This window comes from Danio rerio, chromosome 13 (genome assembly GCF_052040795.2).
Source record: "Danio rerio strain M-AB ecotype USA chromosome 13, GRCz13ab, whole genome shotgun sequence".
Taxonomy (NCBI): domain Eukaryota; kingdom Metazoa; phylum Chordata; class Actinopteri; order Cypriniformes; family Danionidae; genus Danio; species Danio rerio.
The window spans coordinates 14,465,454-14,492,849 of NC_141033.1; the positions used below are offsets into that span (position 1 = coordinate 14,465,454).

The 27,396-nt window shown below is 40.8% G+C and overlaps 1 protein-coding gene and 1 pseudogene across 1 annotated transcript in view; one reads left to right on the top strand and one right to left on the bottom strand.

Moving 5' to 3' along the window:
* The window catches only part of gfra4a (GDNF family receptor alpha 4a), a 298,064-nt gene that overhangs the window by 158,416 nt on the left and 112,252 nt on the right, over positions 1-27,396 (bottom strand).
* On the top strand, positions 22,936-25,255 carry LOC147841017 (E3 SUMO-protein ligase ZBED1-like; annotated as a pseudogene).

Genomic DNA, 27,396 nt, shown 5'->3' on the forward strand with positions numbered 1-27,396 from the left:
TTTTGGAAACCAACAGTTTTTGAAAATAATATAGTAATTGTGAGTGTAAACTATATTATACACATTTCATCTTCAGCCTATGGGCATGTTGCCATTCTCGAGCTGACCTGGCAAACAGTATTAGGCTGGAGAGTGATACGGTTGTGGTAATTTGTCTTTACTGTTTTGCTTTGTTTAATTTGTTATTAACAACAGGGTTGTCATGTAAGAATGTTCACCTGCCTGCATTTTACACTCTCCTTTGAATTTGTGCACTGATGTATTACTGTATATGAGTACAGTGAAAGTCAACACACATTTAGCAAGATAAGATATCATTGACAAGGATCTGTTGTACTATTGCATCACTGCCATAGGCTTCTTACTAATAAAAAGAAGAAATCTGCCTTGTCATAAGTGAAGTCTGACTCTTGATTCACTGTGCTGTTCTTTGATGATGTATTGTATGAAGCAGAGCAGATGTATTCAGAGTATAATTCTAGCATCTGTGATTGTCCAACTGAACCAAATACCTTCAACTTCTAATAAAAAGCAAAATAACAGGTAAAATGGTTGAGTGGAGGATGTGTAATGTAATTAGTGTAAAGCCAAATGATAACAGTATATTTTCAGCATACATAGCTACAGTATTGCAAATAAATTTTACCCCGAAGCAAAAAACTGAAACACTTAATTTCATTTCTTTTGCTTTCATTAATTTTTTTGGTTTCATATGGTATCTTCTGATTTATTATTTTTAACTTGGCTAATTTCACACATTCTCAAACCAGCACATCACAAGGGATAATTTTATGTTGCGTGAGCAGCTATGAGAGTTCGAAGGCAGAATTCTAATGTTGTGGTGCGTACAAAAAACTTTTCAAAACCGTAAGGGAAAAACTTTTCTGTTTCAGTACATCATTACAGTGTAAATGCCACCTAAAGCATTTTTTTGTTTCTTAATAACTTCATAATGACTTCATAAATTCCTTAGGTTAAATTTCTCAATAGTAATGTAAATATACAACCATTTTACCCATGGCAACAACACAGTTCAGTAATCCTTTCCGATGCATTTCCCTTTAAATGCTAATGAGCTTCTGCTCACTCCGCCCCTCACTCAAGCTAGATCACGAATGGATTGTACAGATTAGTTGTGCATTTATTTGAATGTTTTAAGAAATTCATTAATTTCCAATTCTTCATGACCATTATTCATTCAAATTCGTTTACTGACTCCTTCAGTGATCATTTCTTTTTAAAATATTAGTTTGTATTACATATAAACTCCAACAGGTGGATAGAAAGTGTGTATTTTATTTTTTACTTCAACATTTTAACTTGTTACAAAAATTGTTATTAATCTATTCATTAAATAAAATATGTCTAAAAATAAAACAGATCACCAAACACAATGTTTTTTTTTTTTTTTTTTTTGCATAATGTATAATTAACAATTCTTTGGTGAAATATTAACACATTCATCTCCACATTAAATATGGAATTATATTTAATACAACTTGTTTAGTAGAACAACAAATGTTGTTCAGATCCAACAAATGACGTGCACTTTCACAGGCCAAACTCGAATGCTGATCTGTCACATATTGGGCCCTATCATACACCCAGCACAATAATGGCTCGTTTCCACTGACTGGTACAGTACGGTACGTTTCGGGTCGGTACGGGTCACCTTTATCAGGCTTGCGTTTCCACTATAAAAGTTACCCTTTTGATGGGTGTGGTGTAAGACAAAGTTTCAGTTGCATCATTCTCGCTCGAGGAAATGTCTACAGTAAAGCTGCACAAGTCGTTTACATATCATATTAAAAGCACTTCTCACAAAACAGATGCTTTACACACATAAATGCTTCTGTATAAATGTTTATTACTAACTTTTCTATAAAAAGGAGCAGGAGTTGATTATAACTGCAGATCAATTACAGTGCAAAATAGCCTACTGTAACATCTGTAATTATATAAAATAAATAAATAAATGAACATATATGAACACATACAGCCTCTTACAGTCCCCAATATGTTACCAACTACAGAAAAACTACACACATTATACATTTCGTTCTTAATTAGGTTCAAAACAACACAAAGTATAGCCTACAGTCAGTGAAAACCTCTCATCTGTGTCTGTAATCTTCAGCAGCACATGTCATGTAGCCTCTGTTAGAGAGTAATTCCATCATTCCCAGTTCATATTAGTCCAAAAGATTATGATAATAATTAAAACAAGGCAGTTTGTTAACGTTTGCTGAAGAAATAACATGCTCCAGTTTTTTTCCGCGCTCCACTCTCGCGTTTGACCTTTTCTTTCTGAATATGTCATTCTTGCGTTTGTCAGCTTCTCACGGGATCGGGTTTCCAAAGCATGTCAATAATCAAGCGCCAATACTATTATCAGCTCAAGAAGTTTGTTATTTCAGATATAGACGCGCGGCGAGCGCAAGGAAGAAAACGAAACCACTCACGCGTCAGACTGGCTCGTAAAAAAATGCGAGGCACAGGGTAGATTCTGCTCTACTCCATGGCTGTGTGGCTGTTCATCAGGACGATGATATATGAATATATAATTCTGCTGTAATCTCTCGCTGTGTATTTCAAACATGGCGGGTACTTTGTTTACATTCTGGCTTGTTGTAAGTGAATGACGTATCTCTTCTGTAAACCAATAGCGTTCAGCTGCGCGTCTAGCTCCGCCTTTTGGTACCCTTTCTTGTGTTTGGGACCCTTTCGAAAGGGTCCCGAAAAAGTGGTACAGCACGGTTTGGTTCGGTTTGCCTTTTGACAGTGGAAACGGCCATAAAAGCGTACCAAACTGAACCGTACCGTACCGTACCACTCAGTGGAAACGGGCCATAAGATGAAAGACGTGTTTGGCACGATTTGTTGCTGTTTTCAGACCAGTGCAATCCTGATTTTCATGTTTTGCACCACATAGTTTAAAAAACAAATCAATTTCAGCCACTTTGTGGACTCATGGGTGTTCCTGTCTAAAGAGGAGGTGTTAGGGCACATTGTTGGCACGTTGCAATTTTAAAGAACTGAAATAGACCACATCATTGACCAACTAAAACCTGGTCTAAAGTGTGGTTCTACAAAGATATAAAAAAACTGCCTCATAGGGCTTTTTTCACAGTTTATTTATGAAAATTTGCATATGTTTAATGTTATTATTATTTGCAGTATTATTTGTTTTATGCATATTTATATGTGTTTTAATAAAAACTAGTTTAGATTTGTCCACCTGTTGGGTTTTGGAGATATGCATCACCATATGGGGCATAACAATAAATGTGTTTGGATATAACTCAGTTTTTTGACCACACTTCATTATTATTGTTAATTTATTCAATTGCTAGAAATTAGAACTTAACCTATTAATAGTTTTGAATCAAATCCTTGCGCTTAACAAACTAAATTAAATATGTAAACTAATGGATGTCTTCAGTGGAGTGAGTACAAGACCGTTTCCTTATCTAATTCATGTTAGAATCATATTAACAACATGCTAACTCATGCTGGAGTCATGCTAACAACATGTGAACTAATGCTAAAAACATGCTAAGAAAATGCTAATTCATATTGGGATCATGTTGACAACATGTTAATTCATGTTAGAATCATGCTAGTTACATACAAATTTATGATAGAATCATGATGACAACATGCTAATTCATGCTAAAATCATGCTATATAAATGCTAATCAATGTTAGAATCATGCTAGCTTCATGCTAATTTATCCTGGAGTCATGCTAGCCACATGCTAACTCATGCTGGAGTCATGCTAGCAACATGCTAATTCATGCTAGCAACACAAACGACAAGTCAATTCATGTTAGAAACATGCTAACATGGAAATTCATGTTGGAATCATGCTAACAACATGCTAAGTCATGCAAAAATCATGCTAGTTAATGCTAGAAACATGCTAATAGCATGGTAATTCATGTTGAAATTGTGTTAATTGTGTGCAAATTTATATTGGAATCACACTAACAGCATGCTAATATGCTAGAATCATGCTAACTACATGATCATTGATACTGTAATCATGTTAACAACATGCTAATTCATGTTGGAATTATGCTAACAACATGCTAATTTAAGTTGTAATCATGCTAACAACATGCTAATTCATATTGGAATCACACTAACAGCATTCTATATCATGCTAGAATCATACTAACAACATACTAATTTATACTGTCATGCTAACAACATGCTAATGTTGGATTCATGCTAACAACATGCTAATTCATGCCATAATCAGGTTAACCAAATGCTAATTCATGCTAGAAACATGATAACAACATGAGGATAGTGTGCCAAAGATTATTATGTAAATAATACATATATAAATGTATTACTGATTGATTGATTGAGAATTATATTTTTATAATATTTGAAGAAGAGGTAGAAAGGAAAGAGAATCAAAGTCTGTTGTGATAATATTAAATGATGTAAGTGAAAGCTTGGGGGATATTCTTCTTTTAATATGAGCTTTTCAGTTCCTTCATTCTTTTGTTCTCTTGACTTTGCTACTCACAGGAAGTCTTAGAAGGATCAAGGCAAGCAACATACATTTCTGGAATACGTTCAGCGCACTGCAGCCCTCCTGCAATTCCTCCTGATAACTCATGAGATAGCCTGCTAAGGGAAATTGGGAATTGCAGTGAAATCTGTTTTCCTGTTTTTTTTTTTTTTTTTTTTAGGTTTCTGTAGACTATAGACTTTCATTTTTCATTTTGGGGGTTGGGAAGTGTTGTCTAGAGATTTACCTTTTAACCAGTTTTTGGATTGTACTTTGGAGATAGAGCTCTTACTCGTGCTGCCCATTATTGCACTGTCTTCACATTTCTGTGGATTTTTAAGCTACTGTTGGTTCCGTACTGGCATGTGATTCATCTTTTTTTTTTTTGCATTTAATTGATATTCAATGCATCTCCTTTATGCAACTCTAATGCAGTTGTTTACATTGATTTTGATTCAGTACCCATATTTTTCATTGTACGTGACTCGACACTACTGAAACAGCTTATTGTACAAAACGTGAACAAAATATCCTTAAACTCTAATGTTGAAATATATTATAATTATGCATTATATTTACTCAGCCGATTCACTGTACAAAATACACTGCGTTCAGCACGAACTTGTGTTTTATTATTGCAAGAGAAACCATACTTAATTTTTCATTTTAAAGTAGGTTGCGTAAGAGTCTTTTTTTGTAATTAAATCATGATTTTGAATGGGTTTTCAAACAAAGCCACCAGACCTAACCAGCTGGACATCTGCCATTATTCACCTCAGGTTTAAACATGTTTTCATGAGTCAAACAAATGTGGGTTGTTATGAACGGTGTGGTGTGATGTCAGTGATGTCAGTGATGTCAAGTGCCACTAGATTTCATGTAGGTTTGATTTTGACATTTGTTGGGACAAAAAAAGCAGTTCCTCTCTCAGTTTTTCACATTTTTAAGAGAGTTTTTTGCAATCTAAAGCTTTTATTTATGGATATGAAATCCTCTTGAGTTTTTCCATGATAGTGTGATAAATATGATGTTTTTGAAAGGATATCACACACATCTGACTGACAGACAAGTCACACATTCTTTTTTTCCTGTATTTGTTGTTGTTATTGTGGTTTTTGGATGTTTTTAAAGTTTTCTTTGTACATTGTTTTTTTTTTTGGCATTTTTAAAGTTTCAAATACAGACGACAACCTTGTGAAAACAATCTCAATTCAAACATACCTATTTTTCATCCAAGACTACTGTAGTAGACGGCTTTGTAAAAAACAAAAAAACAAAAAACAAAAAAAAAACAACAACAACAAAACACTCCACAGTTATACATACGTTGCTCTATTTGTCCACCAAGTTTATTAATTTATTAATTTTCTTTTTGGCTTAGTCCCTTTAATAATCAGAAGTTGCCACAGCATAATGAACTGCCAACTTATTCAGCATGTTTTACACAGCGGATACTGGGAACATCTATACACTCTCAGAAATTAAGGTACAGGAGCTGTCACTAGGGCAGTACATTTTCTGAAGATACATATTTATCCCTGAAGTGTCCATAATGGTACCTCAAAGGTACTTTTTAGGCACATTTTGGCACTAAGGTCTTACTCACAATATGTACAGTTGCCTTGAACCGGGCCAAAGCACGCTTGCGTCTTTCAAGAGTTTACATTTAGCTAATGATTGTTTAAAAAGCTTATTTGGCATGCTGTCCTGGGAGAAAGCCCTGAGCTCATAAAATCCTCGAGTCTGGGGCTCCTTCCCGTTTGCAAGGCGAGAGGGGAGTTTGAGCTCAGGTGGATCTCGAGAACTCCCTTGCTGTAGTAGCTAATGAACGGATAGTGATTGCTTTTAAGAGATAACTACTGACTAGGAGCATGTCTATGGTGTCGATTTGGATTAGTCAGTTAATTTAGGTTGCATGTTTTTTGACGATGGGAGGAAACCAGAGAACCCGGGGGAAACCCACGTGAGCAAGGGGAGAACGTGTAAACTCCATACAGAAATGTCGGCTGGCTTGGTAAGGACTAGAACCAGTGACGTTCTTGCTGTGAGGCAAAAATGCTAACCACTGGGCCACCGTGTCACCCATCTAGAAAAGGAGAAGTAGGGGTGGAAGGGGGGATTCTTTAAAACGAAGATGGCTCTCATATGGAACTTGGAGAACTTATAGTGGTTTAGGAATCATCTGATTGGTGAATCATAAATTGAATAATGAGGGGCCAGCTGCAAGCCATCATAAGTATGCAGTTCTCTCGAAATTAGTTTATAAATAAACTTCACTTCAAGAGTTCACACTTAGCTGATGATTGTTTATAAAGCTTGTTTGACATACTGTCCCGGGAGAGAGCCCTGACCTCATAAGATCCTCAAGCCCGGGGCTCCCTCTTGTTTGTAAAGCATCTTGGGGAGTTTGAGCTCAGGTGGATCTCAAGAACTCCCCAATATGCCTTAATAAGCTCGGGAGCAGCTTCCCATGTTAAAGAACCCTCCCAAAAGGCTATAAAGATCAAAGCCATAACTGGCTGCTAAATAGAAAATGTATTAAAGATGGTACCAGGAGCAAAGATGGAACTTTTGCAGAGTGTAAAGAATGATCGCTTCAGCTGAAGTGGTGTATTGGCTTCCGATGTTGCAAATGCTGTGTGTGCTCCCGTAGCAGTATTTAACAGCTGTGACTGATGTAATAATTTTAATGCAGGATGTATGAGCTCTGCTAGAGAGACTCTTAAAATGGTAGTGATGAAATGTCAGGATAAGCTTAGCGCAGCGTCTTTGCTGCAGCAGAGGTGCGATAGAGTCAGTGATGCAGAGGAGAATTTAAGCTAGGCGGAGCATCTCTACAGTTGCAGAGGTGCAATGAAAGTCAGTGGTGCAGAGGAGAATTTAAGCTAAGCGGAGCATCTCTACAGTTGCAGAGATGCAATGGAAGTCAGTGGTGCAGAGGAGAATTTAAGCTAAGCGGAGCATCTCTACAGTTGCAGAGATGCAATGGAAGTCAGTGGTGCAGAGGAGAATTTAAACTGTGCAGAGGATCTCTACAGTTGCATTGGTGCAATGGAAGTCAGTGGTGCAGGGGAGAATTTAAGTTAAGCGGGGCATCTCTGCAGTTGCAGAGGTGTAATGGTAGTCAATAATAACAACAGTTAAATATGCTTCCGCGGAGGCTTTTAAACTGCTGTGGCAGTGTTGGGGAGTGTGTCAGTAGTGGTATGTTTAATGGAAGTGTACTTGAGCTCAGGCAGAGTGTCACTGTTGCGGCAGTGGTGCAGAGGGGGAAAAAAGCTCAGTGGAGCTTCTCTGATGTTGCAGAGGTGCGATGGAAGTCAATGTTGGAAGGCAAGTATACTTCCGTGGAGGCGATTTGACTGCTATGGCAGTGCAGGGAGTGTGTCGGTAGTAAATGGCTAAATGGAGATGTGTGTGAGATCAGGCAGAGCGTCACTGCTGCTGCAGTGGTGCAGAGAGAGAATAAGGCTCGGCTGAGCGTCTCTGCTGCTGCAGAGGTGCAGTGGTAGTCAGTATTGGAGCGTTAGGAGTGCTCCCGCAGGAATGTTAAATACTGTCTGTAGTGATATGTAGAAAGTTAATAAGGGTTCAACTAGAGCAGGGATGGCCAACCCTGTTCCTGGAGAGCCACCTTCCTGCAGATTTCAGTTGTTACCCATATCAAAAACACCTGAACCAATTTATTAGGACCTGAACACCATGTGATAATTACAGGCAGGTGTGTTTGATATGGGTTGCAACCGAAATCTGCATGAAGATGGCTCTCCAGGAGCAGGGTTGGCCACATCTGAGCTAGAGCGCCACTGCAGTTGCAGTGGTGCTATGGATGAGTGTAGCTCAGCGGAGCGTCTCTGCTGCTGCATAGGTACAATGGGTCAATATGGAGGCAATGTGTGCTCCCGCTAAAGCATTTAAGCAGTCTGCAAAAACACTTTGATTGACATTATTCCTTTGTACATGCTATAAAAAGGGAAAAGTATTACCCATTAGTGATGATCTCTCCCTTATTAGCATAGAACATCAGTGTTGTTTTTGAATCTGCCACTATTCTGACACACATGCATTTGTAGCTCTGCACTTTTTTTAAAAGAGAGCTCAATTTGAATTTAAAGAGATAGTCACCAAAATGGCACATATAGGATCAAAGCCTAAAAGTGGAAGTTTTAAAGAGTTATAAAACATTTTTTTTGCTAGGTATTTTAGTTGAAACTTTCCACACACTCCAGGGACATTAGAGACTTAGTTTACATCTTGTTAGAAGGGCACAATGGGTCCCCTTTAAAGGGCACTTATTTGACCTTTTTTCGAGATTTAAGACAAGTATTTTGTGTCTACAGAATGTGTCTGTAAAGTTTCAGTACAAAACACCCATCAGATATTTATTAGACCTTTCAGAATATTGGATTTTATGCTCTGAAATAAATTTTAGCTCTTTTTGTTGCATGTGCTTTTAATTCTAGTTGCCCCCCCCCCCCTCCCCACCAGTTAATTTCAGCCTTTCTGTAACAATAAGTCACACACAATATTCTGTACTATACTGTACCCCAATTTAAATTAAATAAATAGAGAAAATATAAAATAAAAATTTTAAAAAGGGTAGTTTGTAGGTTACAATATAAACACATTATCTCTCTGTTCCTAAAGATGTTAATTGACCAAACTCTTATTTTAAAGAATATGCTGTAACTGTTTAATGAAACTTTTTGTTTCAATGCACCAAAAATTATTGTTTATATTTACAGAGAAAGGCATCCAAATATTAATTTTCAAAAGGTGGTGGATCCATTTATGATGTGCACTGTATACTGTATGCACACATTTTTTAAAAAAAATAAACTAACTTTATTACTTTGTCTCGGGCTTCTTACCCTATTCAGCTTTCCTCAGTCAAATTCTTGGCTAATGAAAGACTGTTAATACAGTTTTCAGTACAAGAGAGATACCAGACAAGACTTGCTGTTAACAGGTTTTGGGTATAAGACAACTCTGTTGGCTGGTTCTTCAAGTACCAAACAAAACAGATATTTTCTGATAGAATCTGGCATCCGGCGCTGGCATTGAGACTGTAATATAACAAGTGACTACATATATTATAAGTGCTTGATCCAAATTATTACTAGGAACAGTTAGTTGCTGGATATTGTTAAGGTTGTTAGAAATTCTACTCTGTTGTGGTCTCAATGTGGCAAGTCCAAGAGGTGATAAAATTTGTTAGATAAGATTTACAGTGAATAACTACAAAGTTATGACATTTCACGAGACTTGAATATAGCATGTCATATAAAACAATTTTGCATAAACATTTTATTTTGCAATGTTGCCCCTTTCGCTGCAGTTCACTCCATTTTTTTTTCATATTTTTTTTTCATGGTTCACAGGGGTAATGCTCTATAATGATTTTAATAATTGCATCTGTGTTGTCTTTTATATCAGATACTTAAATTCAACTATGATTTAATCAGCCAGAACCCTTTAAACTGTTACCAATAAAATTGTAATCAGCAAAATGGTCTGCTAACGTTTTATTTTGATGGTGGGTTCTGTTGAAAATAAGCAGTGGTGTGAAGTAACATTACTAATGTTCAAATTACTGCAAATGAGTAATTTTTTTCTCAGGAATCGTAAAATGTGCACTTTTACATTAGTACATTTTAATTATGTATTAGTACTTTTACTCTATTAGTTTCATTCAACCTGTGGTCACTACTTTATGTATTCTTGCCTACAGTAATTGGATAAGTGGACTAATTTACTAGATTTCCAGATTACTATGTTTACTAGATTTTACTCAATTTACTAGAACTTCTATGCTAAGCTTCTTTGAAACAATCTACATTGTAAAAGTGCTATAGAAACAAAGATGAATTTAACTGAACTGAATTGAATATTTTTTAAATTTTTTATTAAATTTTAATTTATTCTTTAGCTAGGCCACTTCAGTCTTATTTATTCACAGCGTGATACTCCCCCTGCCAGCGCCACCCAGGCTCCTCGCCCTGCCTGCGCCACCCAGGATCCTCGCCCTGCTGGTGCCACCCAGGCTCCTCGCCCTGCTGGCGCCACCCAGGCTCCTCGCCCTGCCGGCGCCACCCAGGCTCCTGGCCTTACAAACGCCGTCCAGACGTCTTGCCCTGCTAGCACTTCCCAGGTGTCTTGCCCTGCCGGCCCCAGTCCGACTCCACGCTCTGCCGGTCCCAGTCCGGTTCCTGACCTTACCAACGTCATCCAGATGTCTTGCCCTGCCGACACCTCCCAGACGTCTTGCTCTGCCGACTCCAGCCCGGCCCCTTGCTCTGCTGACTCCAGCTCGGCTCCTTGCTCTACCGACTCCAGCCCGGCTCCTTGCTCTGCTGACCCCAGCCCGGCTCCTTGCTCTGCCGACTACAGTCCAGCTGCCTCCAGTCCCGCCGGCTCCAGTCCCGTCGGCTCCAGTCCAGCTGCCTCCAGTCCCGCCGGCTCCTGTCCAGTTGCCTCTCCAGCCGGCTCTCCTAAAACCCCCTGCCTTGTGTCTCCTACGGGATAGTCCATAGGTCATCCCTCCCGCTCCTCCCTGGTGGTCCTTCCCACTACTTGGGACAGACCCTCTGGCTACACCCTGGCTTCCTGCTGGGGCACCTGACCCACGGAACCCACCCTGGTCTGACCCTCCCATCCCTCCCCTTGTTCCTTCTCCGTCTGAAAGAGTATGGACCGGGCCAATGAATGCCAATGAATTGGCAGCGTAAGCTTGCGCACGTGTGCTTCATTTCCAATTATCTCCGCATATAAGCACGGGTGGAGCAAGCACACGCTATCCTTTTAAGCTGAAGAGACTTGAACTAATAGCTAAGGGACAGTCATTATGGCGATGGTAAATAGCATTTCCGTTCCCCTCCTCGGGGAGCGAGGGTTACTTTAGTAACCAGAGCGTTCCCCTTCGGATGGGGAACTTCAATGCTATTGGTGGATTTGAACTTATTAAATCCACAAATGGGAGAAGCTATGGAAACCGCCATAATGACTGCACCTTACCAATGCCTCCGATAAGAGGATAGTCAAGCAAGCGTAAACGCTCCTACATCATAGGGGCGCGGTCCTCCAACGTGTCCCTGGCCCTTACTTATCCCACTTCAAAAAAAGTTATACGGACTTAGATGAATTTTTTGAGAAGTCGCAAGCGTCTAGATAATTCTAGGAATAATACGACAGTACATTGGGAAGCGTGCAGTCCCTATAGGGAGGACGCTGCGGAGGCCATCTGCTACCCAGTGGGGAGATATGATGGCAAAGTATATATGGACTAGCCCTAAGGAGGGGAGTACGCATAATAAAAGTTGATAATAAAAGGTGGTTAGCGGAGAGGGAAGACACGGGTCCGCCCGAGAGGGGGAACTGAACCCTGGCAGAATAAGCATATGGGATCGCCTAGTGGGGATCACGCATAGCGGGCACCTATATCCAAAACGCGGGCTGACCAGTGTGCAGACCTACAACGTAGTGGGCCAGCTAGTGACTCCTCCGCTGAGTCAGTGCTGGGGGCCTCGGAGGAATTTGCAGGGCTCACCTGACGTGGAACTTTACTGACAGATAAAAAGGCGCACATATCTCCATGTTAGGGAGAATGGCGCAGCAAGCGTGTTTCAACACCTTCACCGAGTTGTTTCCTCAATCACCAAGGTTTACCTAATACCCTTGAGGAAACCGGCTCCACTTGCAGATTGTAAAACCTTTCAAATGTGTTGGGTGTCGCCCAGCCTGCAGCTCTACGGATGTCTGTTAGAGAGGCGCCGCGTGCACGCGCCCAAGAGGATGCGATGCTCTGAGTGGAGTGTGCACGCACTCTCGGGGGACACGGCTCACCTCGGCTCTGATAAGCGAGTGAAATGTCATCCACAATCCAGTGGGATAATCTTTGTTTTGATACGGCACTTCCCTGCCGCAGACAAAGAGCTGCTCAGATGATCTAAAACTCTGAGTGTGGTCCAGATAAATACGCAAGGCGCGAACTGGACACAGCAAAGAAAGGGCTGGGTCTGCCTCTTCCGGGGGCAGCACTTGCAGGCTCACTACCTGATCTCTGAAAGGTGTGGTAGGAACCTTGGGCACGTAACCCGGGCGGGTTCTAGGCACTGACCGAAAATGCCTCCAGGTCCCCGACCCTCTTGATGGATGCCAATGTGACCAGCAGAGCTGTCTTCAAGGACAGAAATCTTAAGGATACTGATTTGAGTGGCTCAAAGGGATCTGTACGCAGGCTCATTAGAACGAGGGCGATATTCCAAGAGGGCATGAGAGGGGGGCGGGGTGGATTAATTCGCCTAGCCCCTCTGAGGAACCGGATGATGAGGTTATGCTTTCCCACGGTGCTGCCAGCTACCGTGTCATGATAAGCGGAGATGGCAGCCACGTAAACCTTGAGAGTGGAGGGCAACAGCCTGCTCTCCAGCTTCTCTTGAAGGAAAGAGAGCACAACACTTATCTGGTAATTTCGGGAATCTTTTCTGCAAGAGACGTATCATTCAGTAAATAGACTCCACTTCAGGGCGTAGGCGCGCCTCGTGGAGGGGGCTCTAGCCTGAGTGATGGTATTAACCACCGCACTCGGTAGGTTACCTAAGTCTTCCTTGCGTCTAAGGACCACACGTGGAGGTTCCAAAGATCGGGGCAAGGGTGCCAGATGGTGCCCTGTCCCTGAGAGAGTAGGTGCTCTCTCAAAGGGATCCGCCAGGGGAGGGCCATCGCGAGGAGGTAGAGCTCTGATATCCAGGTCCGGTTGGGCCAGAGGGGCGCAACAAGCAGAACCTGTTCCTCGTCCTCCCTGACCTTGCACAGTAACTGCGCGAGCAGGCTCACTGGGGGAAACGCATATTTGCGCATGCTACGAGGCCAGCTGTGGGCCAGTGCATCTGTGCCGAGAGAGCCCTCGGTCAGGGAAAAAAACAACTGGCAATGAGTGTCCTCGGGGGAAGCAAACCGATCAATCTGGGCCTCCCTGAATCGCGCTTATATCAGGTGAACAGACTCGGGGTGGAGTCTGCATTCTCCGAAGCATACTTGCTGCTGTGAGAGCACATTGGCTGCACAGTTGAGCTTGCCTGGAACATGAATGGCGCACAGCGATTTCAGCCGCGGGTGACTCTAGAGGAGCAGATGGCGGGCGAGCTGAGACATGCGGCGAGAGCGAATACCCCCCATATGGTTGATATACGCCGCCGTACTGTCCGTCCTGACCAGCACGTGTTGCTGCTCCAGCATCGGAAAAAAACGGTGGAGAGCAAGGAACACTGCCAACAGCTCTAGGCGATTGATGTGCCAATGCAACTGGGTACCCTTCCAACGGTCCGCAGCTGTATGCTCGCAACACACTGCCCCCCAGCCCGTGTTGGAAGCACCTGTTGATACAACAATATGACTGGACGCCTGTCGTAGAGGCACACCGGCCTGTAGGAACGAGGGGTCGTTCCAAAGGCTAAGGGTGCGGCGACACAGCACAGTGACAGAGATTCTGTGTGCGCCCGCGTGCTATGCGCCTCCGGGGACTCGATCGCGAAGCCAGTGCTGGAGTGGTCTCATATGGAGTAATCCGAGCAGCGTGAAGCGGCTGCAGATGCCATATGCCCCAGGAGCCTTTGAAAATACTCAGTGGGACCACTACTTTGCTGTCGAGCTCACTCAGACAGTTCAGCATCAGGTGAGCGCGCTCTCCGGAGAGGCGCACTACCATGGTAACCGAGTCCAGCTCCATCGCGAGAGAAGAGATCTTCTGCACAGGGGCGAGTTTGCTCTTTTCTCGGTTGACCTGAAGCCCCAACAGGTGGAGGTGCCGGAGCACCTTGTCTCTGTGCATAATCAATTGCTCCCGCGAGTGGGCTAAAATTAGCCAGTTGTCGAGATAATTGAGTATGCGAATGCCTGCGAGCCGAAGAGGCGCTAAGGCACCCTCCACGAGTTTGGTGAAGACCCTCGGAGACAGAGAGAGCCCGAAGGGGAGGACCTTGTATTGCCACGCTCGACCTTCGAACGCAAACCGCAGAAACCGACAGTGGCGTGGAAGAATGGAGACATGGAAGTACGCGTCCTTCAGGTCTATGGCTGCAAACCAATCTAGAGGACGAACGCATTGGAGAATGCGCCTCTGCGTGAGCGGGGAAAGAGCAAATTTCCTCTTCTCCGGATGGCCTGTCTCAGGGACGCTTCACAGTCCGTTTACCGGACTTCACGGCGCCCTGGACAGGGGGGGCTGCCTGCTTCCGGGGTGCTCCGGGCGGGGCAGCACTCGTTGGCAGGCGCCCTTGGCGAGGAGAAGCGGAGGTGGATGGCTTGGTGGGCGGTCCCGCCGATAGATGACATTGCCCATCGCATCCGACTGCTCTCTCACTGCCTTGAATTCCTGGGTGAACTCACCGACGATGTCGCCGAACAGGCCAGCCTGAGATATGGGGGAGTAAAGAAAGCAGACTTTGTCGACTTTGCGCATATCAGCCAGGTTTAGCCAGAGGTGGCGTTCCTGGACCACTAACGTGGACATCGTCCTCCCCAGCGCACACGCGGCGAAATTAGTAGACAGAAGAGCATAGTCGGTCGCGGTGCGCAGCTCGTGTAACAAGCCTGGGTTAGACCCACCCCCGTGCAGCTCGGCCAGCGCCTGCGCTTGGTAGCGCTGGTAGGTGGCCATCGCGTGCAAGGCGGAAGCAGCCTGGCCCGCAGCCTTGTAAGCTCTAGCTCCGAGGGAGGCAGATAACCTATAGGCTTTGGACGGGAGACGGGGTGGACCTTGCCAAGTAGAGGCGCCACGCGGACAAAGATTGACCGCGATAGCGCTCTCCACTGACGGGATCGCCTCATACCCCCTGGCAGCTCCATCGTCAAGGGTGGTGAGGGCGGAGGAACACGCAGCACGGGCAGAGAGAGGTGCCCACCAAGACTGCGTGAGCCTACTGTTCACTTCCGGGAAGAAAGGGACGAGAGGCTTTGAGGGCTTTGCCCTCTGATCCTCTACGTAGCACCATCGAGTCGGTAGAGCCGTGGAGCTGGGGGATAAACCATCTCCAACCCCACAGCCGAAGCAGCCCGGGAAAGCACGGCTAACATGTCCGTCTCAGGATTCGTTTTGACGGCGCTCACCTGCCCGGAGGTTGGAGGAGCTTGTATGGAGCGCCTGGAGGAGTGGGAGGTCCGTGAGCCCGTGGGCGGCGGATTATCTCTCGCTGAGACCCTAAGATCTGCCCGAGTGCCCGCTGAAGAGCAGGGGACAGCTGGTGTGGTTCGCCCTTTTACAAGAGCTAGCCGGGATCTTAACTGCGCAACGGTCATGGAATCGCAGTGACAACATGGACCGCCTGCCAGCACCACATTAACATGTTGGAACCCCAAACATGTAACGCAGGGATCGTGTCCATCATTCGGAGACAGGAAACCCCCGCATCCAGAAACACACAGTCAGAGCGCCATCCTAAAAAGGACGTGCTGCATGACTGTGTTGCTCTTTTAGGAAATAAGCAACTTTTATACGCACCGCTCTGGAGGACCGGACCCAAAGAATGCCAAGCAAGAGAGAGTCCCAGCTCGACCGTCTGCCGCCGCGTATACACACTCTGGACCGGGAGACACTCGTTCGCTCGGATATCGCTGTAGTCAGCAAGAGGAACCCTCATTGACTCGATCAGAAAGTCTCTGATGCGAAAAGGATAGCGTGTGCTTGTTCCACCTGTGCTTATATGCCAAGATAATTGGCAATGAAGCACACGTGCGGAAGCTTACGCTGCCAATTCATTGGCATTCATTGGCCCGTTCCATACTCTTTCAGACAATTGGTTTTCTGAACTGAAACCTCCCATTCGTGGATTTAATAAGTTCAAATCCACCAATAGCATTGAAATTCCCCATCCGAAGGGGAATTACATTTCCATACATTCTTTTATGCACCCGGTATGTCATATACACTGATTTGCAACCACAGCTGTCTCCGTTCAGTGTTGATTACCTCGACTATATGTTCAGTCATTCATCCTCCGTTTGTCAATTGGTTGTTGTCGTCTTCGTTGGTATGTGTTTCCTGATCTTGCTCTCGTATCATGTCTTAGTTGTTAAAGTCTAGTTCGAGATTAATCTGTTTTAGTTCCTCGTTTGTTTTCTTTGTTACTTTGATTTTTGTATTTTTGTCACTTTCACTGCCCAATAGTCATTAAAATCTGCACTTGGATTCTACTCCCGTTTTTGTTCCCGTTTTCATTCCCCGTACCGTGCCAAAAGTATGAGTAAAAAGTAGATTTTTAAAAGTACTCATGAGTGGAGAGTATTACGCTGTATACGTTTACATGTAATTTGTGGATGTGTGTAAACGTAACATTCTGTAGTGCATGTAGTTAGTGCCCAGCAGGCACACAACGTTATAGGATGTTCAAATTAGGTTAGATTTAGATTGTGATGTCAAGTGACTAAAATTCAATGTCTAGCCAGTGTCTAAGGATAACGTTATTTTGATGTCCAATAATGACATTAAATGACGTTGATATTTGGTCGATTTTAGGTTGTGTTAGAAAGTGACCAAAATACAACGTCAAGCCAACATCTTTAACCAATATCATTTTGTTATCAAAAACTGACATTTATTTCTCAGGTATGGCAACCAAAATGAAACATCTAATAGTGGTAACGTTCACACAATTTTAAACTGTGACATCATTAAACATTTATATTTGGTTGGTTTTATGTTGGACATTGACGTTGGTCTGATAATTAAGTTCTGACGTCAACCCGATTATTCCATTCAATTCACCTTTATTTGTATAGCACTTTTACAATGTAAATTGTGTCAAAGCAACTTTACATAGAAGATCATAGTAAATACCAAACAAAATGCAACGTCCCCACGACATTGGGGTACAACATCAATCTGACGTCATGTTGATGTCTTGTGCTTGCTGGGTGTTTAAGGCCATTTCTGTCATTTTACACCAAACATCCGTCATCTACTCATTGACATGCATCTAAACAGTCTCTGGGTCAATGCATTTAAAGATTTAAGACATCTTTTTGGACACATTTAATGCTTTCAAACAGTTTGCTGCATTTATGAATCACGCATGTCTTGAGGTAGTTCATTATGATGTGTATTACCTACTATGTGTGATTTGATTGGACGGGAATTACAGGACTGATTTTTCTAATCCCCATAGACAAGAAATAATAAAGTAGTGGCTGCAGGTTGAAGAAAAGTAGTGGAGTAAAAGTACAGATACAGCACTAAAAATGTACTCAAGTGAGAGTAAAAGTACACATTTTTAAAACTACTTAGTGAATTACAATTCCTGAGAAAAAGTACTTAATTAAAGTAATTGTAGTATTTGTAATTTGTTACTTTACACCACTGCTCACTACACTGAAAAAAATGCTTGGTTCCACTCAAACTATTCATCTTGTCTCGACACAAATCATTCATTCATTCATTCATTCATTCATTCATTCATTTTTTCCCCCAACTTATTCCCTTTATTAATCACACACAGTGTGATTAATCGCACACAGTGGAATAAACCTCAAACAATACCAGCATGTTTTAAGCAGCGGATGCCCTTCCAGGTGCAACCCAACTCTGGGAAACACCAATACACTCTTAGATTCACACTCATACTCTATACAGCCAATTTAGTTTATCCAATTCACCTATAACGCATGTCTTTGGTCTGTGGGGGAAATTGAAGCGCCCAGAAGAAAAACCCATGCCAACACAGGGAGAGCATGCAAACTTCACACAGAAATGCCAACTGACCCAGCCGAGGCTCAAACCAGCGACCTTCTTGCTGTGAGGCGATTGTGCTACCCACTGTGCATTTTTAAGTTGATTAAACAAAACAATTAAGTTGTCTTATTGTTGTCCCTTAAAAAACTAAAAAACGAAATAAGTAGTTTTATCTAATTTTTGACAAGTATTTTGAACAAACAGAAAAAAAAAGAAAAAAAAAAAGAAAAATTGAGTGTACATTTTACAGGAAAACCTAAGAAAGCATCTTAACTAGCTGCATCTCAGTGTGTATTGTCTCTGACTGAAAGAATGTAAGGAGAGTTGGGAGGACAGTGGATTATCAGGACTCCATTCAGGATAATTCTTCCGCTCCATTGAGGATATTGCACCAAAACGATGTCTGCACCAGGCTAGGAACATTATCAGAGACTCTACACACTCCCACCATGGACTGTTTTCCCTGCTAGCCTCTGGGAAGAGGTTCCACAGCATTAAATGCAGAACCACTATAGGTTCTGCAAAAGCTTTCCCTCACTGGACATCAGGCTACTTACTTTTTGTGTGCACATTTTCCAACCCAGGATCACTGTGGATATGTACCCAGAGCTACGTCTGTTTGCAGTTTTTGTTTTTTACCAATTTTTTTGATGAGTTCAAATTTGTCTTCTAAGTGCCATTTACACATCATTTTGTCATTTAAGTTGATCAGGTACCACGATATGCATTTCAGCCAACCAACTTGCTGTTGAACTGATGGACTCACCCACCCTCTTCCATAAACCCAACTGATAGTGTTTTCATAACTGAGTAAAGAAAAGCTGCCATAGCCGTGTGATTTTACAATATTTTGGGATTTTATCATGCTTTCAGCCTGTTATTTATTTATGTAAATATTTTTAGGTTTTGTTTAACTTGTTTGCCAGACAAGTTATATACTTTTGCAAAAAAACTATATAACTATATAAACCCTGAAGCTGTGAAAGCAACCTTGTACTTGAATTTCTTCTCCACTATTGTCTTACCATAAGAGGGTAACAGTTTACAGTGATGTTGTATTCAGTGATGGGCAAAAATACATTGAAATGTATTTTAAAATAAAATGAAAAAACCATCAGTTTTACATGTCAAAATAAACTACAAAATACAGCAGCCACAACAAGTATCAACATAAATTACTGTATTTTGTTTTTTGAAAATACTACAAAATACTTTTACAAGGGAGCATGACATTTCTTTGTAAACTTTACATCAACAGGCATATTGGATCAATCCCTTCACTCAATACTCACTTAGTGAAGTAAACAATGTTTGACAGCAACAGCTTTTCTCTAAGCAAGTTTAAGTCAGCTTCTCTGCCAACTCATTCACTACTCCTCTTCATTAGTTTAAACTTTTGTTTCTTTTTTTATTTTAGTATAAATTACTAAAGAAAGTGATGATTTCTTTAATCACTGTAAAAACCATATATCTCTACATTCTGTTTGCATCCATGAGTGGCCAGTAAATATGCTGCATCTTTTAACAATCTTATAATTTAAATGGGTCATAAATGAAGTGTTTTTATTTTTATTTTTTGTTCACGTATATATATATATATATATATATATATATATATATATATATATATATATATATATATATATATATATATATATATATATATATTGCAATTGAAATTTTTAATACTTAATGTAAATATATGATTTCTGAAAACTACTAAAACCTACAGTTTTAGTACTGTAATTTCTATACATCATGTTTATGCAATAGTTCTCTTCAATGCGCAACATAAAAATATGATCTCAAAAAAATGAAGTCTGGAGTTTTTGACCAGTCTGTATAGACTGGGACTGAGAATGATCATGTGCTGAAGGCTCCCTGTTCTTAAGGATACTTTAGTCCATTTCATTTCTTAAACAAAGATGCTAATGGTGAATTGTACACTATACTGCCTTTATATATTACTGGTCTAGGCATTGTGCAGTATCCTATTTTCATATTGTTGACCTGCTCTCAAAGATACCATGCCGTTTGTCTCTTTTTTTCTTTATGTGTGCATAATTTCCATGCACATTCCAAGCAATGATGACCTTCTTAATCAGTTTTCTGTTCTAATCTCAAGCCTAGGCATATAACTGAGAAAGCATTAATCTAAGGCCGCATTTTTATGAAATCATTATGTAGACTTCTTACAAACAATTTTACAGAATTTTAAAAATACAAAAATATAAGACACTAAAGTATTTTCATACAAAATATTAACCAATTTTCACAAACCCTGTCAAATACAAATTGCAAAATAATATTTTGTATTTACAATACGTATTTAAAATACAAGTATCATAAATACTGCCCATCCCTGGTAGTATTAGTGTAGTAATGCTAATACGTTTGCCAAAATGAATAAATAATGAACAATGAATTTAGTACAGCATTTGTTCATGTAAGTTAATGTTAGTTAATGAAAATAATGAATTTGGATGTCAATAATGCATTAGAAAAAAAATATGAACTATGATTACTAAATGCTGTACAAGTATTGCTCATAATTATTTGATGTTAGTAAATACATTAACTAATCAACCTTTTGTAAAGTGTGACCAAGAATTCATTAAGTTAGAACAAACACTTCAGCCATGACTAATCTTCATGCCATGGATTGGTCATTCATTCATAAGCTCAACAGAAATATGTTTGATTGGTTATGATGCTTAAAAGCTGACAAATAAATAAATAAATACATAGCACGTAGCACAATTTGTGAAGATCTACAATTACAATTGCAAATGGACAATTTTTATTTGTTTTCTTGTGTCACTTTAATCATGGCAGCCATAATAAATCTAGTTTAATCGTGAAGGAGTATTTTTGCCCTTCGTCTTAAATTTGAGCACCATTTCTGTTCCTTTTGACTGCCTAAATGTCAAAAGCACCTTTTGATTTACAATGATGTTCAGAACAACATTTGGGTGAATAAATAATGACTCAGAATGTGTTATTAGTAGCCTTACGTTTCAAGGATTGAGTGATTCAACCTGAAACCATGCTTTGGAATTCGAGTAATAAAAGCAGGTTTATCTCCCCGTGTGAGAATGAGGTTTGAAGTTCTTCATTTACATGGTCAGCTGGCACCAAGTTTGCTTTGGAGTCTTAATTATAGACTATGGGAACTACATCTCTTATCACCTCTTCTGCCAAATTGATTAGAGCTAAAACATAGTGAGCAGCTGGTGTAGCACCCCTGCTGTACCTGAGAGCAAGGTGTTTACTCTGCTGACTAATTAACATAAAACACAAAATTTCCCAGGAGACATTATCCATCATAACTGTAAAACTCTGCCGTTTAGACATTTTGTTCTCCTCATAGTTTGCCTCATTACACAGTTAATGGTAAGATACAAAGCCATCCAGGGTGTTCTAATAAAATTAATTCACCACAATCCATTATAGCCAATCTTCTGGATAATATTGCACTTCTGTTTTCTTTCGTTGGTCTAGTCTTCCATTTCCCAAGCTAGTGAACAACCCTTTGATACTGTTTGATTAAGGTGTAACAATTAGTGCTTTCAATATGCAATTAGAGATGCATGAGAAGTCGAGTGTAGGAAACATCTTTAGCTAATGCCATATTTATATAAAAAAAAGGTTTTGCTGAAAGGAACTTATAATGAAGTATACATTTTAAAGTATTGTAAAACAAATGAAAACACAAAGTTTTTACAGTGTATACACACTGTAAAAATAAATTACTCAAGTGTGACAAACCCACTTACTGCAAAGTTATTCACTCATTTAATGTGCATTAAAATTGTCATGGAAGTGCTTTACTGTGAAAACAATTTTAACTTTAAAAAAAGTTTAAGTCTTCTTTAAACCCAAACATGTAATTTCTCAAAGACAGTTTCCACTGGTATTTTATTCTCTCCTCTTATTAAATTTAACCATGATTTTATTACAGTAAGAGTGTAGTAAACATAATTTTTCTGTTGCGTTAATTTGTGTATTACTACAATATTATGGTTAAACTGTACCCTGTTCTTAGTGTAGCAAAACCATGGAGCTTTTATCTTTAATAAAAACATGGTTATTTTTTATAAGGGTCACTTGTACAGTGAGTAGAATTACATCTAAAGAAGATAAGAACCAATTTTTAACTTACAAACTTTTTTCTAAGTGCTTTTAATTTTCACAAGTAATTATAAAAGAACAGTGTACAACAGTGACGTCTGTTTCATACTGTTCTAGCCCCCCTTCCCCCCCAAAAAAAAACATTGTTTTTCCCGTTTTCTGTTTAACAGAAAGATTTTGTCAAAGCATTTTTAAACATAATAGTTTTAATAATTCATTTATAATAACTGATTTATTTTATCTTTGCCATGATGACAGTAAATAATATTTTACTAGATATTTTTTAAGACACTTCTATATAGCTTAAAGTGACAGTTAAAGGCTTAACTAGGTTAATTAGGTTAACTAGGCAGGTTAGGGTACAGGCAAGTTATTGTATAGCGATGGTTTGTTCTGTAGACTATCTGAAAAAAAAAAAACTAACTCAAAGTGGATAATAATTTTGACCTTAAAATGGTTATTAAAAATTTTTAAAAACTTTCTAGCCAAAATAAAACAAATAGGACTTTCTTCAAACATTCTCCAGATATTCACAGACTGTAACAATATACCGGTATGACGGTCTACCACGGTTTGAACGTGCACGATTATCATACCATGAACAATTGCATATCAACGGTCTTAACATACGATTTAAAAAATCACTTGCGCAACTTTTTTTCCGCTTAGCGGGTCACGCTCTGAACTTGCGCACCTATACACTCCCGTGCACATGCAGCAGAGATAATGGCAGCGCCGGAGGCTTTTTCGTCTGACCTCCATCCCCCGCCGAAAAAAAAGTTAAAATCTGTAGTATGGGAGTACTTCGGATACAAAAAAAATGAACGAGGGATTGTTTTAGAGGACGGCTATCCGATTTGTAAAAAATGTGGGCACAGAATAGCCGCAAAAGGAGGCAATACATCAAACATGTTCGCTCACATTCGCGAACACCATCCCTCCGTGCAGATAAAGGCAAGTTAAGTGTATATTTTCCACGACGCAGTGCGTGTACAGTATAACGTGGATGTCATGTAAAACGCGCAAATGACTGGATAAAAATAGATATGTTAATATTAGGGGTGTCAAAATTAATTGTTTCTTTGGTGCACCGCGATGCAGACGCGGACAATTCGGTATCGGTTTAGTAATAATCATAACCGGTTATTATATGTACGGACGTCATTTATCTCCTATGCGCTCTGTCGCGAGGGAGGTGAGCGCGAATATTTTCAACACTCAGCCAACGCAGGGCCGGCCCGTGGCATAGACACCATAGGCAAATGCTAAGGGCGCTGTATATCCAGTGGGGCGCCAGAAATGAGCGCGGTTCAGTTGGTTTTGTTTTCGATATTCTTGACACACATTCAGTTACAGACGGCAATAACTCAAAAACCTTTTACCCTAAAAAGATCTAAAGTGTGTTTCCTACAAAAAGAGAAAACTGGTTATGTTTCACAGCTGTCTTTCTTTTTTTGTCGCTCCACACTACGAGTACTGCTCCGTTTAAGCCCTCGCAATATGTGTTTAGCCGGGATAGCTCGCGCTGAGAGGAGCTCTCAGCAAGGGACCGTCGGAAAAGTGCTTCTTTTTTTCGTTTTTTTTCGTTTTTCTGCTCCGCTCTTCGCGAGCTCTACCTGTTGCGAGGGCTTAAGTGTGTGTGTGTGTGTGTGTGTGTGTGTGTTTGTTTCTTTGGTGCTGTCTATGTTTGTGTTTGAATGAGAGACACAAACAACTTGTTATAGCCTCTCCTCTAAAATATAACACTGTATATGGAAAGCATCGTCAATGCACCGTGATGCACCGAAATATCGAATTGAACCGAATCGAAGGCATGATAATCGTAACTGAAGCGAACCGTGAGACCAGTATAGGTTCACACCTCTAGTTAATATCAACGTGCGAAAAGCGACTATCAACGCGCTTTCTGCACGCATCTGTGTGGCCTGTTTTATCTGACATACATTTAATAGGCCACTATTATTAAAAAAAGTATAAAATATTTTGTTATTAATAAAAAAAAAATCATTAACACAAACTGATTAAAACAATTTATTGAAATAATTTATACACAAAAATTATAAAAGCTCATGTTAACAATTGTATTTCCTAGAATTTCCAGAATATCATTTCTGTAATTTGGTTAATATTGTTCCTTAGGTTCAAGCTACTTCTGCAAAGGCACCACCTGTTCCAGCTCAACCAAATGTTAAACAGTCATTTGCAAAAGGAATTAAGTTGGATTCCACATCCAAACAAGCCAAATAACTAAATCATGCTGTAGCATATTTTATTGCCAAAGATATGATGCCTTTAAGAGTAGTGGAAAAACCTGGGTTTCTCCACCTAATGAAGAAGGCAATCCCTGTGTACAAGGTACCCTCTAGAACATACTTTTCCACTTAGGAAATCCCTCGCATGTATAAAGAAGTCAGAGCCAGTGTTGAAGGACAGCTGAAGGAAGCTGTGTGGTTTTCAGCTACCACGGATCTTTGGACCAGCAGTGGCGGAGGAGGGGAACCATTTTTAAGTTTTACAGTCCATTACCTCTCCTCAGATTGGCAACTTAAGTGTCATTGTTTAGAGTCTCTTTTTTTTTCCTGAAGACCACACCTCAGAAAACATCACAGAAATGTTTGAAAACATGCTTCAGGACTGGAAGTTTTCAAAGGAAAATCTGTGTGGAATGACCACAGACAATGCCACAAATATGAAGAAGGCCTTCTTGAAGTTTCCTTGTGTTTGGCTCACTTGCTTTGGACACAATCTAAATCTGGCCATCAACAAAGCCTTGAAGATCCAAAGGGTGGATTCTGCTGTCAGATCATGCCGACACTTGATTCAAGCATTTTCTCGGAGTTGGAAAAAAAAGAGAGAATTAAAAAAAAAACAGGCAGACCTGGAGCTCCCTGAGCATGCCCTCATCCATGATGTGATTACAAGATGGGGATCCACTTTTGAGATGATCAACAGGTTTCTAGAACAGCAACAGGCTATCTGTGCAGTCCTGGCTATTGACAGGAATACATGGCATTTAATGCCAAAAGACAATGACATTGCCACACTGGAAAATGTGAAGCAGACCCTTCAACCACTCTATGACCTTACTGATGCCCTGGCCTCAGAGAAACGGGTCACACTCTCATCACTTACACCAGTACTGGAGCATATCAGTGAAGTCCTCACTGAGCAACCTGAGGACAACCTACTCATCAGAGAGATGAAGCAAAAAATGAGGGAAGACTTGCTAATGAGATACACAGAGCAGGTGGAACAAGTGCTACAGATCTCCAGCTATGTGGATCCACGATTCAAAGAGAACTTCTGTAAAAACCTGGATAACACAGTTGAAGCATGTGTGGCAGAAGCCATGAAACTAGCAGAAGCTCTTCCAGAACATCCTCAAGCAGAAAAGGAAGGAAACGAGGCAGAAAAAGCATGCAGTAGCATCACCACCCCTAAAAGGAAAGAAAAAAGTCTGTCTGGGTTGCTACAGCAAATTACTTCATCTAGGCAGAACAAAGCAATCTCTGAAAATAGTAATGTTTGTCTTAGGGATAAGGTCCAGGATGAAATTAAAATGTACAAAGCTCTTCCCACCATCTCCACTGATGCTGACCCTCTGGATTGGTGGAAAAGGCATGGTGAAGAAATGCCTCTTCTGGCAAATGTGGCCAGAAAGTGTCTTTGTATCCCTGCCACAAGTGTGCCTTCAGAGAGGATGTTCAGTACAAGTGGACACATTCTCTCACCTCAGCGGTCAAGATTAAGTCCTGAAAATCTCAACATGCTTACATTTCTTCATCACAACCTAGACTGAAAAAAACAACGCTTTAAATACATGTTTACAGCCATAAACTTGGTATTGCACTTTTGGTCTCAAATTTATCCTGCTTATAAGGAAGGACAGTTTAAGTTTATTTTTGTCTAATCTTAAAAGACCTTGCTTGTTTATTCCTTCTAATTTAATTTATTAAAATGGGAGATTTTTCAGTTTATTTTTATAAAAGACTTCTATAGTTCTATTAAAATGGTTCTTTCAAAAGTTTGTTGAAATAAAACCTTTGTTCAGTCAGAAAACGTGTTCTTATTCTTTTCAGAGTCTTTGTTATGAGAATTACTATTTAATACCGTATACCGTGAAACCGTGAAACCGTGGTATTGTTTTAGACGATTATCATACCGTAAAAAAATCATACCGTTACAACCCTATCACAGACATACTGTGAATGTATATATATATATATATATATATATATATATATATATATATATATATATATATATATATAAATGGGGTTTTCGTCAGAAACCAATTATCTGAAGGAGTATAAAATCGGGCCAATGAAATGCCAAATGAAATGGCAGCGTCAGCAAGCACAGCTGGCGTCAATGACAATAAGTCAAGTATATAAGATATAAGGCTAGTGCATTGCTCGACATCATTTTCGCTTTCAGAGCCTTTCACTAGCTTCTGAGAAAGTCTTTGAGGGTTCTCCTACCTGTGTCTACAGAGAGAGATCGAGAAGCAGCTTCTCCCGGTCCAGAGCGCGTATACACGGTGGCAGACGGTCAAGCTGGGTTTTTCTCCCTTGCCTGGCTTTCTTTGGTTCCGGTCCTCCAAGAGCGGTTTGTATATAGGGAAAAAGTTTTCCTAAAAGAGCAACACGGTTTTGCAGCGCATCTTTTTCAAGACCTCGCTCCGACTGTGCATTTCTGGATGCGGTGATTTCCTATCCCCGAGCACTGCGTTTCATGTCAGGGTGTCCAGCATGTTAATTCTGTGCTCGCAGGCAGTGCATGCCGTCTCTTTGATGTCATGTCTGCTGCTGCAAAAGAGCGACCCACCCCAGTTGTCCCCCAAACTGCGGTTGGCACTCAGGCAGATCTGAGGATTTCAGTGGGAGTAAATCCGCCGGCTGCGGGCTGCAGACCTCTTGCTCCTCCACGTGCTCCATCCAAGCTTCAGGTGAGAATAGCGCTCCCTCTTCGGATGGTCGCTCTCTCACTTGACACCGAAGATCAGATGTCCATCGC